At 42.7% G+C, this 4,890-nt stretch overlaps 1 pseudogene; it reads left to right on the top strand.

Moving 5' to 3' along the window:
• Positions 1–3,545: 3,545 nt before the first annotated feature.
• Positions 3,546–4,621, top strand: LOC101404190 (ADP-ribose pyrophosphatase pseudogene; annotated as a pseudogene).
• Positions 4,622–4,890: the final 269 nt, after the last annotated feature.

The following is a 4,890-nucleotide window of genomic DNA, read 5'->3' as shown; positions in this document are numbered from 1 at the left end:
CTGCCTGACCTTGGGCAAGTTATTTAACTTCTGTGAATTGCAATGTCTTCAGTCTGTTAATTGGCAATATTATTAGCATAAGTGCCTAACTCATAGGGTCGTTTGAGAATTAGATGGAATAATAAATGTGAAATGATTAATAATAATAGCTGTAATAGCTAATATTTGTTGAGGTCTCACTGTGGACCAGGCATTATTCTAAGCTCTTTAAATGAGTTATCTCGTATCAACTCTGTAACATAGATTCCTTATTATTTCTAGATGAGAAAACTGAAGACCAAAGGAGTTAAGAAAATTTCCTAAGATCAACAAGCCAAGAAGTGGCTGAACCAGGATTCAAAATTGGCCAGTCAAACCTGAGCAAACCTGTATGCCACAGACTGGTACATAGAAAGCACTTAGTAAATGGTAGTTATTCTATTGTTGTTATTTATAATCAGTATTATCACCTTAAAGAGAGGAGAAAACCTTTACTCTGCTTTCCTTCCAGATTTCTTTCAGAAGTTGAACCTTAGCGTCACCTTAGGAAGAGATGGATTATTCGTGATAGTCTAACGTGCTGGGTACCACTTGTTGCTGCTTCCCAAAGAGAGACTGGAAGGATGGTTAGGGGTTCTTGCACTGCTGGGGCTCTGTAATCACCCTGGTCCTCCCCATCCCCACTCTGCCCTCCATAATATTCTTGATGAATGGGAATCACCCAGGCAATCTCTAACCCAGGAAGCGTTCGTAGTGACAAGCCAAAGATTTGCTCTCTGATTGTGCTTGCAGTTCCTTTAGGGCTTTCTCATGGATGGGACCAGAACATTCTCTGCGCCTCGCTCTGTTTATTTTTCTTCCTCAGACATTTCTGCCTCAGATGATCATTTAGGAAAAAGAATCTCCCCAGTGGCTTCCCAGCAAGTAATTCTTTTGGTCTCTACTGTAGTATTTAATTTCCTTCCCTTAGGGCACTTTTTGCACTATGATCATCAAATGGTCTGTTTTAACTGTCCTCTTCCCTTTGATGATGCTAAAAACAAAACAAAACCCTTGATTACTGGTTTTGATGTCCCTTTCCAGGTGTTCCATGAAGCTTCTTTGGCCCACTGTGTTTCTGCATCATGCTTGACACACCAGGCCTTCCCTGCCTCTTTGCTTTCCTCAGGTGTCTGTTGTCGCCCGAGCATCTGGTTGTTTATATTTGAACATCTGGTCTTTTTGATTCATAGCAAAAATGACCTTGGCCTTCCAATAATGAGATTTTCATAGATCCTAGAATCATAAAATGTTAAAGCCAGAAGGACTTTTGTAGATGACAGAGGCCGACCAATTCCTTTTATAGTGAGGAACCAAGATGCAGAGAAGTCAAGTGTCAGAAGGAAAGCTACACAGCCTATGATGGGGGAAGCTAGAACACACACACACACACACACACACACACACACACACACACAGACCCAAGACTTCTGCTTCGTTTGCTTCTTGTTAGATTATGATTCCTGGAAATATTTATATGAGGAATTTACAAGTGTCTTCTCCCAAAATGTTTAAGTTTTCATATCAGTGGTTTTCCCCAATACATTTCAAGGAGGCTCAGAGGAATAGGAATTCCATGATTGAAAAAATGCAGCCATAATACACGAGTTACAGAGCTGGGACTGTGTCCCTTAATGATCATCTTTCTTTTCTAGTGGTACTTATCTACTTTGCACAGTGCACACAGCAAATTCTCAACAATGTTGATGATGTTGATGGTTAATGATGACCAGGTCTCATATTCCTTTGCTCTCAGTCCTTTTCTACTATTTTGTTCCCTATAGTCCCAGCCATTTCTGAGTTTCAAGACTTGTGGAAGCCTGGCTCATTTAGTGTGGAGTTCTTTATGAGGGTGATGGTGGGTATTCAGTAGCTGCCTTCCATAGTGATGATGGTGATAGCTCAAAATGTTTAGAGATCTGCCCCCAAGCACACACACACATTGTGAAGCTTTTCTAAACTTGAGGAAATGTGTTCCTAAAATAATACCAGCTATTGCATAAAAGAAGCATTCTCTGGTCAGGTGTTTGGAAAATGCTGCATGAAACAGAATTAAACAGTTTAGGGTTGATTTGTTTTGTTTTTACTGGAATTCACAGAATTTTTAAAACACTAATGTGAATCCTGAATTTCTAAGGGAGGGTTGGTGAAATATGTAGAATTTCCCATACACATTTGACCGTCAAATATCATTTATTCCCTCAACATCTTTCTCATGAGAATGGTGAAACATGGAACAAACTTTGGGAAATGTTAAATATTCTTTGAGTTTCAGTTAGAGTATACAGTACCCCATTTGTTCTAAAACTATTTCAAATGTCAAGATACTTTTCCCTAGGGTTTGTTTTCTTAGATGTAATGACTTAGCCTGTGCCTCTTCTCATTATTTATCATTTCAGGACCTAGATGATGTTATTTCTCAGCCTGAGTTTCTCTAGACAGAGAAACCATAGGTTGTTTAACTCTGACCTCATATGTGAGCTGCTCAATTCCCATAATCATTTCAACTGTCCTGTTCTGACACAGTTTTCGAGGTGCAGGGTCAAAAAGTTAGTAATGACTATAGTCATGACAACTAACATTTTGAATGTGTGTGGTGGGCCAGATATTGTGCTAACAGCTTTACATTGTAAAATCTCACTTAATTGTCACCACAACCCTGTGAGGTAGATATTTACCATTTCCAGTTGACACATGGGAAACTAAAGTCAGCTTAAGTAACTTTGCCCAAGAAGGTCCCAGCTAAGGAAGGGAAGCTGGGATTGAACCTGACTGTGTTCAACTCTTAAGGATTACTGAGCACTGTCCTTCTCGTGTTAGTTCTAGTTTTTAATGTATGTTCTGCCTCCCCAACCAGAATCCTTTGAGAGGAGAGGCCACCTGGTCCAGACCTCAGTACAATCTTCTGTGCTTGACATAGCACGTGGCATGCTGTAGCCAATACTCCTTTGAAAAAACAGAGTAAGCAATTTACCCAAGCCATTCAGCCAGTAAATGATAAATCCAAGATTTAAAACGGTCTCCCACACCACACGCATCACACCTCAAGGATTTCTCACCAGAACTATGCTCAGTATACCGCGTGAGCTCTCCTTCCCCTCTGAGGCCACCTTCACTAGGCTCTTGAGCATCCCTAACAAGGAATTTTGTCTCCTCCCACCCCCAAGACATTCATTTTGCCCTCTCACAAACAGGCAGCGGTCCTAGACGCAGTGAACTAAATCTGCCCGTAATAGCTAATACCCCAGTAAGCAAGAAAGCACTCGTGTTGTTGTGTGCTAATTTTGTTGGTGGTGTTTGGATGATGTTCTCAACCCCAGCACTTGGCATTTAGAAGCCCTTCCAGACGTCGAAATCTTTCAATGTAAAATAAAAAAATGCAACAACGGCCCCGAGAGCGCACTGGACAGGATTGTGGTGCTCCCCTTGCAGCCCGCTGCACCAGTTGGCTCCAGGTGCGTCCTGGCGCCCCGAGGTAGCGGTTGGAAGTGCCCTGCCTGAGATCCCTGCTGGCTACTGGGCAGTGGATGGCTGGACACTGCCTGGCCAAGGTTTTAGCCACAGTGTCTTTCTCAGTGACCTTGGCCTCTGTGGCAGTCAAGCCCAGCAGCTGCCCCAACAGCTCGGCCTGCTGGAGCCCGTTTTTCTCAAATGGGTTTCTTCCAATCTTCATCGTGTCAGATTCGAATGGCTCTGCTGAGAATCCCTCAAGAAGACCATGACATCTCTGCATCCTGGCTCTAAAGTGGAGTGAAACCAGGTCCCCAGTGAGAAAGTGAGCTGGCTAGTTGAGTGGCCAGAGTTCAAGCCTGTCTAGTACACTGCTGACTCTGTCCTGGCCCGACCCATGTGGGCAGACACTCAGCTGCACGAAAGGAACTTCTCTCCTAAATTTAACGAAAAGGATGGGAAAGTTGAGAGAAGGAGCCAGAATGGTTTGTATGAGGTTGAAAACAGTAAACCGAGAAATCCTGCAGGTCGGACAGAGCTGTTTGCCTGAGGGCTTTGGGGGCATTGGATCCCCAGTCTTGCTGCAGATCCCTTTTTAACCAGGTGGGACAAGGGTAGCAAGGAAAATAAAGTTACCTTCCCTGTTTCTGGGAGAAACGTCCTTCAATCAAAAGGAAGGACTGTTGAAAATGGGCCATCCCAGGAGGGCTGGTGTGGATCCAAGAGAGATTAGTACTGTGAAGAGACGTGAGGAAACCGTGAACTCCTTACAGAAATCCAGAGCACAAATACAGAAGTTGGAGAAACAATTGCACAAACTATTCACCCAGGAATATTTTGTGGTCTATCAAGGCTACATGGATGATCCTTGGAACACAGATAATGCGTGGATGGAGACAGAGGCTATGAACTACCAAGATGAAACAGGTGAGGTAATGGACCACTGTGTACAACTTCCTCTGGAAGCTGGCAATGATGCCAAGAAAGTGAAATGGGTGGACATTAATGATAAACTCAAGTTTTCTGCCAGCCACTCCCAATTTATTTAACTTGTGGCTGAGAAACGATGTGCCCACTGCAGTGAGGATGCATACCTTGATTGCCATGGATAGTGGCTTGGAGTCTTATGTAAGCTAAAGGCCTTCAAATGAACAGAGGTAGATAAGAGGCAAATAGCTCAGAACTCCCACTGAACTGGACAGGGAGGTTACTTCTTTTGGTGATTATTTTCAAAACTGTTCACGGTATGAAGGCTTTGTATCAGGGAATAACAGTAGACAAATATGGGGGAACGGAATTACAAACTTTTTTGCTTTGCAATTAGAAGAAGAGGAATATAGTCACTTATTGTATATGCTGTATACATGGCTTTAACCAAATTATACAATTAATGCCCTTTGAATAATTGTTGGTAAAGCAAAG

The sequence above is a fragment of the Ceratotherium simum genome, chromosome 6 (genome assembly GCF_057802395.1).
Source record: "Ceratotherium simum simum isolate JZ-2026a chromosome 6, ASM5780239v1, whole genome shotgun sequence".
Classification (NCBI taxonomy): Eukaryota; Metazoa; Chordata; class Mammalia; order Perissodactyla; family Rhinocerotidae; genus Ceratotherium; species Ceratotherium simum.
This window is presented reverse-complemented; position numbering and strand designations above follow the sequence as displayed.